Source organism: Cherax quadricarinatus, chromosome 3, assembly GCF_038502225.1.
Source record: "Cherax quadricarinatus isolate ZL_2023a chromosome 3, ASM3850222v1, whole genome shotgun sequence".
Classification (NCBI taxonomy): domain Eukaryota; kingdom Metazoa; phylum Arthropoda; class Malacostraca; order Decapoda; family Parastacidae; genus Cherax; species Cherax quadricarinatus.
Window position 1 is genome coordinate 6,972,814 of NC_091294.1, and position 15,029 is coordinate 6,987,842.

Here is a 15,029-nt window from a genome sequence, read left to right on the forward strand (position 1 = left end):
CAGGATAGGTATGAGGTGACTACCACCCACAGGATGGGTATGGGGTGACTACCACCCACGGGATAGGTATGGGGTGACTACCACCCACAGGATAGGTATGTGGTGACTACCACCCACAGGATGGGTATGAGGTGACTACCACCCACAGGATAGGTATGGGGTGACTACCACCCACAGGATAGGTATGAGGTGACTACCACCCACAGGATGGGTATGGGGTGACTACCACCCACGGGATAGGTATGGGGTGACTACCACCCACGGGATAGGTATGGGGTGACTACCACCCACAGGATGGGTATGAGGTGACTACCACCCACAGGATGGGTATGGGGTGACTACCACCCACAGGATAGGTATGGGGTGACTACCACCCACAGGATGGGTATGAGGTGACTACCACCCACAGGATAGGTATGGGGTGACTACCACCCACAGGATAGGTATGGGGTGACTACCACCCACAGGATGGGTATGAGGTGACTACCACCCACAGGATAGGTATGGGGTGACTACCACCCACAGGATAGGTATGGGGTGACTACCACCCACAGGATGGGTATGAGGTGACTACCACCCACAGGATGGGTATGAGGTGACTACCACCCACAGGATGGGTATGGGGTGACTACCACCCACAGGATGGGTATGGGGTGACTACCACCCACAGGATGGGTATGGGGTGACTACCACCCACAGGATGGGTATGGGGTGACTACCACCCACAGGATGGGTATGGGGTGACTACCACCCACAGGATGGGTATGGGGTGACTACCACCCACAGGATGGGTATGGGGTGACTACCACCCACATGATGGGTATGGGGTGACTACCACCCACAGGATGGGTATGGGGTGCATAATAAACATATTAAACAAAAACCTGAAAATGATCTTACAAAACAATTCACAAACATAATTGACATTTGCGAGACTTGAGGAAGGAACACTGTAAGTCACACTACCGTGGTTAGAAACATAATGAAATCCATTAATACAAGCCAGTCACAGTTTTAAGAACATAAGAACATAAGAAAGGAGGAACACTGCAGCAGGCCTGTTGGCCCATACTAGGCAGGTCCTTTACAATTCATCCCACTAACAAAACATTTGCCCAACCCAATTTTCAATGCCACCCAAGAAACAAGCTCCGATGTGCAAGTCCCACTCAAATCCAACCCCTCCCACTCATGTACTTATCCAACCTAAATTTGAAACTACCCAAAGTCCTAGCCTCAATAACCCAACTAGGTAGACTGTTCCACTCATCAACTACCCTATTTCCAAACCAATACTTTCCTATGTCCTTTCTAAATCTAAACTTATCTAATTTAAATCCATTACTGCGGGTTCTCTCTTGGAGAGATATCCTCAAGACCTTGTTAATATCCCCTTTATTAATACCTATCTTCCACTTATACACTTCGATCAGGTCTCCCCTCATTCTTCGTCTAACAAGTGAATGTAACTTAAGAGTCTTCAATCTTTCTTCATAAGGAAGATTTCTAATGCTATGTATTAATTTAGTCATCCTACGCTGAATGTTTTCTAACGAATTTATGTCCATTCTGTAATATGGAGACCAGAATTGAGCTGCATAATCTAGGTGAGGCCTTACTAATGATGTATAAAGCTGCAGTATGACCTCTGGACTTCTGTTGCTTACACTTCTTGATATAAATCCCAGTAATCTATTTGCCTTATTACGTACGCTTAGGCATTGCTGTCTTGGTTTAAGGTTGCTGCTTACCATAACCCCCAAGTCCCTTTCGCAATCTGTATGGCTAAGCTCTACATTATTTAACTTATAAGTGCTAGGGTTATAGACACTCCCGAGCTTCAGAACCTTGCATTTATCAACATTGAACTGCATCTGCCACTTTTCTGACCAAGAGTAGAGTTTGTCTAAATCCTCCTGAAGTTCTCTAACATCTACGTTTGAATCAATTATCCTACCTATCTTCGTGTCATCGGCGAATTTGCTCATATCACTAGCAATTCCTTCATCAAGATCATTGATATATATTATAAACAACAACGGGCCCAAGACTGATCCCTGTGGTACGCCACTTGTTACTGATCCCCACTCGGATTTAACCCCATTTATGGACACTCTCTGCTTCCTGTCTGTGAGCCATGACTCGATCCACGAGAGCCCCCTCCCCCCCTCCTCACTTAAGTTCTACGAGTGTCTTTGTTGTAGTTCCCAGTAAACATCTTGTTCTTATTACAAGTCTTATGTTCTTCTGGATGTTCTCCAGAACACCAGTACTGTGTTAGTCACTAACAACTATGATTTTCTTTAATTGTGGGAAGTGTTAAATATTATATGATCAATAAAAACAACAACAATAATAATAATAATAATATTAATAATAACAATAATATTATTTTAATTATTATTGTAATTAATGTTACTATAATTATTATTATTTTAATTATTACTATTATTATTAACTTTTGCTTGATAGAATGTTATGGTGATCCGTAGCTCGATCGCCAGCGTTCTCAACTCACACACTCAGGTCCGGGGATCGAATCCCCGGTACGGCTGTTAACATTTGGACGTGTTTCCTTAAGTAACCTGTTGTCCCTGTTCACCTATCAGTATAAAATGGGTACCTGGGTGTTAGTTGACTGGTGTGGGTCGCATCCTGGGACAAAACTGACCTAATTTGCCCTGAATGCTCTGCATAACAAACGGCTTCCTATATAGTAGTAAGTCATTGATGTCAACTATGGTCTTTATACCTTGTACATGTACTTGTAGAAATAAAATTATTATTATTATTATTATTATTATTATTATTATTATTATTATTATTATTATTATTATTATTATTATTATTATTATTATTATTATTATTATTATTATTATTATTATTGTTATTATTATTGTTGTACAACAACGTGGGTAGAGCTGCGAGCAGCGGTAACACGGCTGGCAGCACCAGTGTTGTGGTGACGTCGACAGTCAGTGTTGAAACTCGAGAGGTGAGAATACATCACTAGTACACTCACAACTGCTCAATTAACAGACAGTCCTTATACTGAACTAACTACCACACAGGTATTCTCGTCTCTGAGGATCTTTGTGGTGTGGATCACTGTCAGGAGGGAGGCTGGAGATGCTGGGCCGGATGTGGGATTTCAACTGAGATGAAAAAACAGTGATCGTGATCCCGGATTTTTATACTAAATAAATTCTGTATACATATATGTGTATATCAGTCCAGAACATTTAGAACATAACAAACTGGAAGTGCTGATGAAGTAATGTAACAACTAGTAATTCCATATAGGCCTATATCAATTAACATTTAAGCGTACTAATGAATTCCTCGTTCATATATACTTTACCAAATACTGACCGAAATGATAATAACAATATTGACCTGACTTTGAGAAGTGAGTGGCGCCCGGGTGGACACGCCAGGAATCAATATGGGAAGCTTTCTAAATGAAACCAGATGTATGAATCCTTGTAAGAGTTGACCGAAGAAAATAAGGCTTATGAGAGTGACACAGTCGCAAGACAATGTATGGACGTTGTTCATGAGGGAAACAAGAGCGACAGGTGACGAGGATCCAGGAGAGTGACCATGGGACTCTCTCTACACAGGAAGGTCAGTTACAACCATCCACCATAACTATAGTCACACACATACACTATATGTATATATATGTATGTATATATATGTATATGTATATATATATATGTATATATATGTATATGTATGTATATATATGTATATGTATATATATATATGTATATATATGTATATGTATATATATATGTATATATATGTATATGTATATATATATATGTATATATATGTATATGTATATATATATTTTAGGTAGTAGGTTGGTAGACAGCAACCACCCAGGGAAGTACTACCGTCCTGCCAGATGACTGTGAAACAGAAACCTGTAACTGTTTTGCATGATGGTAGGATTGCTGGTTTCTTTTTCTGTCTCATAAACACGCTAGATAACAGGGATATCTTGCTACTCCTATTTACACTTTGGTCACACTTCACAGACACGCACATGCATATATATATACATTCATCTAGGTTTTTCTCCTTTTTCTAAATAGCTCTTGTTCTTCTTTATTTCTTCTATTGTCCATGGGGAAGTGGAAAAGAATCTTTCCTTCGTAAGCCATGCGTGTCGTATGAGGCGACTAAAATGCCGGGAGCAATGGGCTAGTAACCCCTTCTCCTTTAGACATTTACTAAAAAAGAGAAGAAGAAAAACTTTATAAAACTGGGATGCTTAAATGTGCGTGGATGTAGTGCGGATGACAAGAAACAGATGATTGCTGATGTTATGAATGAAAAGAAGTTGGATGTCCTGGCCCTAAGCGAAACAAAGCTGAAGGGGGTAGGGGAGTTTCAGTGGGGGGAAATAAATGAGATTAAATCTGGAGTATCTGAGAGAGTTAGAGCAAAGGAAGGGGTAGCAGTAATGTTGAATGATCAGTTATGGAAGGAGAAAAGAGAATATGAATGTGTAAATTCAAGAATTATGTGGATTAAAGTAAAGGTTGGATGCGAGAAGTGGGTCATAATAAGCGTGTATGCACCTGGAGAAGAGAGGAATGCAGAGGAGAGAGAGAGATTTTGGGAGATGTTAAGTGAATGTATAGGAGCCTTTGAACCAAGTGAGAGAGTAATTGTGGTAGGGGACCTGAATGCTAAAGTAGGAGAAACTTTTAGAGAGGGTGTGGTAGGTAAGTTTGGGGTGCCAGGTGTAAATGGTACCTGGAGTTTACCTGGAGAGAGTTCAGGGGGTCAACGCCCCTGCGGCCCGGTCTGTGACCAGGCCTCCTGGTGGATCAGCGCCTGATCAACCAGGCTGTTGCTGCTGGCTGCACGCAAACCAACGTACGAGCCACAGCCCGGCTGATCAGGAACTTACTTTAGGTGCTTGTCCAGTGCCAGCTTGAAGACTGCCAGGGGTCTGTTGGTAATCCCCCTTATGTGTGCTGGGAGGCAGTTGAACAGTCTCGGGCCCCTGACACTTATTGTATGGTCTCTTAACGTGCTAGTGACACCCCTGCTTTTCATTGGGGGGATGGTGCATCGTCTGCCAAGTCTTTTGCTTTCGTAGTGAGTGATTTTCGTGTGCAAGTTCGGTACTAGTCCCTCTAGGATTTTCCAGGTGTATATAATCATGTATCTCTCCCTCCTGCGTTCCAGGGAATACAGGTTTAGAAACCTCAAGCGCTCCCAGTAATTGAGGTGTTTTATCTCCGTTATGCGCGCCGTGAAAGTTCTCTGTACATTTTCTAGGTCGGCAATTTCACCAGCCTTGAAAGGTGCTGTTAGAGTGCAGCAATATTCCAGCCTAGATAGAACAAGTGACCTGAAGAGTGTCATCATGGGCTTGGCCTCCCTAGTTTTGAAGGTTCTCATTATCCATCCTGTCATTTTTCTAGCAGATGCGATTGATACAATGTTATGGTCCTTGAAGGTGAGATCCTCCGACATAATCACTCCCAGGTCTTTGACGTTGGTGTTTCGCTCTATTTTGTGGCCAGAATTTGTTTTGTACTCTGATGAAGATTTAATTTCCTCATGTTTACCATATCTGAGTAATTGAAATTTCTCATCGTTGAACTTCATATTGTTTTCTGCAGCCCACTGAAAGATTTGGTTGATGTCCGCCTGGAGCTTGCAGTGTCTGCAATGGAAGACACTGTCATGCAGATTCGGGTGTCATCTGCAAAGGAAGACACGGTGCTGTGGCTGACATCCTTGTCTATGTCGGATATGAGGATGAGGAACAAGATGGGAGCTAGTACTGTGCCTTGTGGAACAGAGCTTTTCACCGTAGCTGCCTCGGACTTTACTCTGTTGACGACTACTCTCTGTGTTCTGTTAGTGAGGAAATTATAGATCCATTGACCGACTTTTCCTGTTATTCCTTTAGCGCGCATTTTGTGCGCTATTACGCCATGGTCACACTTGTCGAAGGCTTTTGCAAAGTCTGTATATATTACATCTGCATTCTTTTTGTCTTCTAGTGCATTTAGGACCTTGTCGTAGTGATCCAGTAGTTGAGACAGACAGGAGCGACCTGTTCTAAACCCATGTTGCCCTGGGTTGTGTAACTGATGGGTTTCTAGATGGGTGGTGATCTTGCTTCTTAGGACCCTTTCAAAGATTTTTATGATATGGGATGTTAGTGCTATTGGTCTGTAGTTCTTTGCTGTTGCTTTACTGCCCCCTTTGTGGAGTGGGGCTATGTCTGTTGTTTTTAGTAACTGAGGGACGACCCCCGTGTCCATGCTCCCTCTCCATAGGATGGAAAAGGCTCGTGATAGGGGCTTCTTGCAGTTCTTGATGAACACAGAGTTCCATGAGTCTGGCCCTGGGGCAGAGTGAATGGGCATGTCATTTATCGCCTGTTCGAAGTCATTTGGCGTCAGGATAACATCGGATAGGCTTGTGTTAATCAAATTTTGTGGCTCTCTCATAAAAAATTCATTTTGATCTTCGACTCTCAGTCTGGTTAGCGGCTTGCTAAAAACTGAGTCATATTGGGACTTGAGTAGCTCACTCATTTCCTTGCTGTCATCTGTGTAGGACCCATCTTGTTTAAGTAGGGGCCCAATACTGGACGTTGTTCTCGATTTTGATTTGGCATAGGAGAAGAAATACTTTGGGTTTCTTTCGATTTCATTTATGGCTTTTAGTTCTTCCCGCGATTCCTGACTCCTAAAGGATTCTTTTAGCTTAAGTTCGATGCTTGCTATTTCTCTGACCAGTGTCTCCCTGCGCATTTCAGATATATTGACCTCTTTTAGCCGCTCTGTTATTCTTTTCCGTCGCCTGTAAAGGGAGCGCCTGTCTCTTTCTATTTTACATCTACTCCTCCTTTTTCTTAGAGGAATAAGCCTTGTGCATACATCGAGTGCCACCGAGTTAATCTGTTCTAGGCATAAGTTTGGGTCTGTGTTGCTTAGTATATCTTCCCAACTTATATCGGTTAGGACTTGGTTTACTTGGTCCCACTTTATGTTTTTGTTATTGAAGTTGAATTTGGTGAATGCTCCCTCGTGACTAGTCTCATTTTGTCGGTCTGGGGCTCCACGCATACATGTCTGAACCTCAATTATGTTGTGATCTGAGTATATTGTTTTTGATATGGTGACATTTCTTATCAGATAATGATAATGGGAGCCCTTTGATTGAACTTTGTATAGAAAGGGGTTTAGTTATAGGTAATACATATTTTAAGAAAAAGAGGATAAATAAGTATACAAGATATGATGTAGGGCGAAATGACAGTAGTTTGTTGGATTATGTGTTGGTAGATAAAAGACTGTTGAGTAGACTTCAGGATGTACATGTTTATAGAGGGGCCACATATATCAGATCACTTTCTAGTTGTAGCTACACTGAGAGTAAAAGGTAGATGGGATACAAGGAGAATAGAAGTATCAGGGAAGAGAGAGGTGAAGGTTTATAAACTAAAAGAGGAGGCAGTTAGGGTAGGATATAAACAGCTATTGGAGGATAGATGGGCTAATGAGAGCATAGGCAATGGGGTCGAAGAGGTATGGGGTAGGTTTAAAAATGTAGTGTTAGAGTGTTCAGCAGAAGTTTGTGGTTACAGGAAAGTGGGTGCGGGAGGGAAGAGGAGCGATTGGTGGAATGATGATGTAAAGAGAGTAGTAAGGGAGAAAAAGTTAGCATATAAGAAGTTTTTACAAAGTAGAAGTGATGCAAGGAGGGAAGAGTATATGGAGAAAAAGAGAGAGGTTAAGAGAGTGGTGAAGCAATGTAAAAAGAGAGCAAATGAGAGAGTGGGTGAGATGTTATCAACAAATTTTGTTGAAAATAAGAAAAAGTTTTGGAGTGAGATTAACAAGTTAAGAAAGCCTAGAGAACAAATGAATTTGTCAGTTAAAAATAGGAGAGGAGAGTTATTAAATGGAGAGTTAGAGGTATTGGGAAGATGGAGGGAATATTTTGAGGAATTGTTAAATGTTGATGAAGATAGGGAAGCTGTGATTTCGTGTATAGGACAAGGAGGAATAACATCTTGTAGGAGTGAGGAAGAGCCAGTTGTGAGTGTGGGGGAAGTTCGTGAGGCAGTAGGTAAAATGAAAGGGGGTAAGGCAGCCGGGATTGATGGGATAAAGATAGAAATGTTAAAAGCAGGTGGGGATATAGTTTTGGAGTGGTTGGTGCAATTATTTAATAAATGTATGGAAGAGGGTAAGGTACCTAGGGATTGGCAGAGAGCATGCGTAGTTCCTTTGTATAAAGGCAAAGGGGATAAAAGAGAGTGCAAAAATTATAGGGGGATAAGTCTGCTGAGTATACCTGGTAAAGTGTATGGTAGAGTTATTATTGAAAGAATTAAAAGTAAGACGGAGAATAGGATAGCAGATGAACAAGGAGGCTTTAGGAAAGGTAGGGGGTGTGTGGACCAGGTGTTTACAGTGAAACATATAAGTGAACAGTATTTAGATAAGGCTAAAGAGGTCTTTGTGGCATTTATGGATTTGGAAAAGGCGTATGACAGGGTGGATAGGGGGGCAATGTGGCAGATGTTGCAAGTGTATGGTGTAGGAGGTAGGTTACTGAAAGCAGTGAAGAGTTTTTACGAGGATAGTGAGGCTCAAGTTAGAGTATGTAGGAAAGAGGGAAATTTTTTCCCAGTAAAAGTAGGCCTTAGACAAGGATGTGTGATGTCACCGTGGTTGTTTAATATATTTATAGATGGGGTTGTAAGAGAAGTAAATGCGAGGGTCTTGGCAAGAGGTGTGGAGTTAAAAGATAAAGAATCACACACAAAGTGGGAGTTGTCACAGCTGCTCTTTGCTGATGACACTGTGCTCTTGGGAGATTCTGAAGAGAAGTTGCAGAGATTGGTGGATGAATTTGGTAGGGTGTGCAAAAGAAGAAAATTAAAGGTGAATACAGGAAAGAGTAAGGTTATGAGGATAACAAAAAGATTAGGTGATGAAAGATTGAATATCAGATTGGAGGGAGAGAGTATGGAGGAGGTGAATGTATTCAGATATTTGGGAGTGGACGTGTCAGCAGATGGGTCTATGAAAGATGAGGTGAATCATAGAATTGATGAGGGGAAAAGAGTGAGTGGTGCACTTAGGAGTCTGTGGAGACAAAGAACTTTGTCCTTGGAGGCAAAGAGGGGAATGTATGAGAGTATAGTTTTACCAACGCTCTTATATGGGTGTGAAGCATGGGTGATGAATGTTGCAGCGAGGAGAAGGCTGGAGGCAGTGGAGATGTCATGTCTGAGGGCAATGTGTGGTGTGAATATAATGCAGAGAATTCGTAGTTTGGAAGTTAGGAGGAGGTGCGGGATTACCAAAACTGTTGTCCAGAGGGCTGAGGAAGGGTTGTTGAGGTGGTTCGGACATGTAGAGAGAATGGAGCGAAACAGAATGACTTCAAGAGTGTATCAGTCTGTAGTGGAAGGAAGGCGGGGTAGGGGTCGGCCTAGGAAAGGTTGGAGAGAGGGGGTAAAGGAGGTTTTGTGTGCGAGGGGCTTGGACTTCCAGCAGGCATGCGTGAGCGTGTTTGATAGGAGTGAATGGAGACGAATGGTTTTTAATACTTGACGTGCTGTTGGAGTGCGAGCAAAGTAACATTTATGAAGGGGTTCAGGGAAACCGGCAGGCCGGACTTGAGTCCTGGAGATGGGAAGTACAGTGCCTGCACTCTGAAGGAGGGGTGTTAATGTTGCAGTTTAAAAACTGTAGTGTAAAGCACTCTTCTGGCAAGACAGTGATGTAGTGAATGATGGTGAAATTTTTTCTTTTTCGGGCCACCCTGCCTTGGTGGGAATCGGCCAGTGTGATAATAAAAAAAAAAATTATATATATACATAGGTATGTTTTCTAAGATTCTTTTGGTCAAAATTATAAATTTTTACATCAACATTAATGAAAAAACTATATCTTTAAACGTATAAGAGAAAATTTTAGAATGGACTTAATTTTAAATAAGTTCTTGCTAATTGAGCAGTTTTACATATTCGGCACGACGCACACACACACACACACACACACACACACACACACACACACACACGCACACACACACACACACACACACAACAACACACACACACACACTATATATATATATATATATATATATATATATATATATATATATATATATATATATATATATATATATATATGCCAGGATCAAGGGGCTAGTGACTCCTCCTGTATATATTACTAAATGTAAAAGGAGAAACTTTCATTTTTCTTTTTGGGCCACCTCACCTCGGTGGGATAAGGCCGGTGTGTTGAAATGAAAAGAATATATATATAATATATATATATATATATATATATATATATATATATATATATATATATATATATATATATATATATATATATATATATATATATTATTAACACATCGGCCGATTCCCACCAAGGCAGGGTGACTCGAAAAAGAAAAGCTTTAATCATCATTCACTCCATCACTGTCTTGTCAGAGGGGTGCTTTACACTACAGTTATGAAACTGCAACAATAACACCCCTCCTTCAGAGTGTACTTCCCATCTCCAGATTCAAGTCCGGCCTGCCGTTTTCCCTGAATCCCTTCATAAATGTTACTTTGCTCACACTCCAACAGCACGTCAAGTATTAAAAGCCATTTATCTCCATTCACTCCTATCAAATATGCTCATGCATGGTTACTGGAAGTCCAAGCCCCTCGCACACAAAACTTCCTTTACCCCCTCCCTCCAACCATTCCTAGGCCGACCCCTACCCCGCCTTCCTTCTACTACAGATTTATACACTCTCGAAGTCATTCTGATTCGTTCCATTCTTTTTACATGTGTGAACCGCCTCAACAACCCCTCCTCAGCCCTCTGGATAATAGTTTTGGTAATCCTGCACTTCCTCTTAATTTCCAAACTATGAATTCTCTGCATTATATTCACACCACACATTGCCCTCAGACATGACATCCCCACTGCCTCCAGCCTCCTCCTCGTTGCAATATTCATCACCCATGCTTCACACCCATATAAGAGTGTTGGTATAACTATACCCTCATACTTTCCCTCTTTGCTTCCACGGACAAAGTTTATTGTATCCACAGACTTCTAAGTATACCACTCACCCCTGTCTCCTCATCAATTCTATGATTCACCTCATCCTTCATTCACCCATCTGCTGACACGTCCATTCCCAAATATATGAATACATTCACCTTCTCCATACTCTCTCCCTCCAATCTGATATCCAATCTTTCATCACCTAATCTTTTGTTACCCTCATCACCTTAATCTTTCCTATATTCACTTTTATTTTCTTCTTTCACTTACCCTACCAAATTCATCTACCAATTTCTGCAATTTCTCTTCAGAATCTCCCAAAAACTCAGTGTCATCAGCAAAAACTAACTGTAACAAATCCCACTTTGTGTTTGATTCTTTATCTTTTAATGCCACACCTCTTGCCAAGACCCTCGCATTCACTTCTCTTACAACCCCATCTATAAATATATTGAACAACCACGGTGACATCACACATCCCTGTCTAAGGCCTACTTTTACTGGGAAATAATCTCCCTCTGTCCTACATACTCTAACCTGAACCTCACTATCCTCGTAAAAACTTTTCACTGCTTTAAGTAACCTACCTCCTATACTATACACCTGCAACATCTGCCACATTGCCCCCCTATCCACCCTGTCATACGCCTTTTCCAAATCCATAAATGCCTCATAAACCTCTTTAGCTTTATCTAAATACTGTTCCCCTATATGTTTCACTGTAAACACTTGGTCTACACACTCCGTACCTTTCCTGAAGCCTCCTTGTTCACCTGCTATCCTACTCTCCGTCTTACTATTAATTCTTTCAATAAAAACTCTACCATACACTTTACCAGGTATACTCAACAGACTTATTCCCCTATAATTTTTGCACTCTCTTTTATCCCCTTTGCCTTTATACAAAGGAATATGCATGCTCTCTGCCTATTCCTAGGTACCTTACCCTCTTCCAAACATATATTAAATAATAGCACCAACCACTCCAAAACTATATCCCCACCTGCTTTTAACATTTCTATCTTTATCCCATCAATCCCAGCTGCCTTACCCCCTTTCATTCTACTCACTGCCACACTCACAACTGGCTCTTCCTCACTCCTACAAGATGTTATTCCTCCTTGCCCTATGCACGAAATCACAGCTTTCCTATCTTCATCAATATTTAACAATTCCTCAAAATATTCCCTCCATCTTCCCAATACCTCTAACCCTCCATTTAATAATTCTCCTCTGCTATTTTTAACCATCAAATCCATTTATTCCCTAGGCTTCCTCAACTTATTGATCTCGCTCAAAAACCTTTTCTTATTTTCAACAAAATTTGTTGACAACAACTCACCGACTCTCTCGTTTGCTCTCTTTTTACATTGCTTCACCACTCCCTTAACCTCTCTTGCATCACTTCTATCATATGATAACTTTTTCTCCCTTAGTACTTTCTTAACATTATCATTTCACCAATCATTCTTCCCTCCCGCACCCGCTCTCCTGTAACCACGAACTTCTGCTGAACACTCTAACACTACATTCTTAAACCTACCCCATACATCTTCGATTCCACTGCCTATACTCTCACTATCCCATCTATCCTCCCATAGATGTTTATATCTTACCCTAACTGCCTCCTCTTTTAGTTTGTAAACCTTTACCTCTCTCTTCCCTGATGCTTCTATTCTCCTTGTATCCCATCTACCTTTTACTCTCACTGTAGCTACAACTAAAAAGTGATCTGATATATCTGTGGCCCCTCTATAAACATGTACATCCTGAAGTCTACTCAACAGTCTTTTATCTACCAATGCGTAGTCCAACAAACTACTGTCATTACGCCCTACAACATATCTTGTATACTTATTTATCCTCTTTTTCTTAAAATATGTATTACCTATAACTAGACTCCTTTCTATACAAAGTTCAATCAAAGGGCTCCCATTATCATTATACCTGACACCCCAAACTTACCTCCCACACCCTCTCTAATGTTTCTCCTGTTTTAGCATTTAGGTCCCCTACCACTATTAATTTCTTACTTGGTTCAAAGGTTCCTATACATTCGCTTAACATCTCATAAAATCTCTCTCTCTCTCCTCTACACTCCTCTCTTCTCCAGGTGCATACATGCTTATTATGACCCACTTTTTGCATACGACCCTTATTTTAATCCACATAATCCTTGAATTTACACATTTATATTCCCTCTTCTCCTTTCATAACTGATCCTTCAAAGTTATTGGGACCCCTTCCTTAGCTCTAACTCTCTCAGATACTTCTGACTTAATCCCATTTATTTCTCCCCATTGAAACTCGCCTACCCCTTTCAGCTTTGTTTTGCTTAGGGCCAGGGCATCCAACTTTTCATTCATAACATCAGCAGTCATCTCTTTCTTTTCATCTTGGTGGCCCAGTAGCCTGGTGGCTAAAGCTCCCGTTTCGCACACGGAGGGCCCGGGTTCGATTCCCGGCGGGTGGAAACATTTCCACATGTTTCCTTACACCTGTTGTCCTGTTCACTTACCAGCAAATAGGTACGTGGGTGTTAGTCAACTGATGTGGGTCGCATCCTGGGGGACAAGATTGAGGGCCCCAATGGAAATAAGTTAGACAGTCCTCGATGACGCATTGACTTTCTTGGGTTATCCTGGGTGGCTAACCCTCCGGGGTTAAAAATCTGAAAGAAATCTAATCTTATCTTATCTGCATCCACGAACATTCAAGCATCCCAGTTTTATAAAGTTTTTCTTCTCTTTTATAGTAAATGCATACAGAAGAAGAGGTTACTAGCCCATCGCTCCCGGCATTTTAGTCGCCTCATACGACACACATGGCTTAGGAGGAAAGATTCTTTTTCACTTCCCCATGGACAATAGAGGAAATAAAGAAGAACAAGAGCTATTTAGAAAAAGGAGAAAAACCTAGATGTGTGTATGTATATATATATGCATGTGCATGCCTGAGCAGTGTGACCTAAGTGTAAGTAGAAGTAGCAAGATATACCTGTTATCCAGCGTGTGTATGAGACAGAAAAGAGACACCAGCAATCCCATCATTATGTAAAACAGTTACAGGTTTCTGTTTCACAGTCATCTGGCAGGACGGTAGTACTTCCCTGGGTGGTTGCTGTCTACCAACCTACTGCCATATACATATAAATAAATATATATATATATATATATATATATATATATATATATATATATATATATATATATATATATATATATATATATATATATATATATATATATATGTCGTGCCGAATAGGCAGAACTTGTGATCTTGGCTTAAATAGCAACTCTCATCTTGCCATATAGGACAAGCGAAAATTTGTGTGCAATAATTTCGCCAAAATCATTCTGAACCTAACGAAAAAAATATATTTCACTGTGTTTGTTTAGTATTAAATTATTGTAAACTTATATAAAATATATTTAGTTGGGTTAGACTAAAATAAATTGTTTTTGTTAAAATAAGGTTAGGTAAGTTTTCTAAGATTCTTTTGGTGCAAAATTATAAATTTTTACATCAATATTAATGAAAAAAATATATCTTTAAACGTATAAGAGAAAATTTTAGAAACGACTTTATTTTAAATGACTTTTTGCTAACTGACCAGTTTTACATATTCGGCACGACATATATATATATATATATATGTTATATATATATATATATAAAAGCATTAGTCAGAGGGCAGAAGAGGGGTTGTTGAGGTGGTTTGGTCATTTAGAGAGAATGGATCAAAGTAGAATGACATGGAAAGCATATAAATCTATAGGGGAAGGAAAGAGGGGTAGGGGTCGTCCTCGAAAGGGTTGGAAAGAGGGGGTAAAGGAGGTTTCGTGGGCGAGGGGCTTGGACTTCCAGCAAGCGTGCATGAGCGTGTTAGATAGGAGTGAATGGAGACGAATGATACTTGGGACCTGACGATCTGTTCGAGTGTGAGCAGGG

The 15,029-nt window shown here is 40.7% G+C and overlaps 1 protein-coding gene across 1 annotated transcript in view; it reads left to right on the forward strand.

The window, feature by feature from the left end:
• The first annotated feature begins 2,994 nt into the window (after positions 1-2,994).
• The window catches only part of LOC128706660 (uncharacterized), a 297,744-nt gene continuing 285,709 nt past the window's right edge, over positions 2,995-15,029 (forward strand). The window contains exon 1 of the mRNA XM_070093526.1: positions 2,995-3,627. The gene's annotated coding sequence lies outside the window, so the exon portion shown is untranslated. The remainder of the gene's footprint in view (positions 3,628-15,029) is intronic.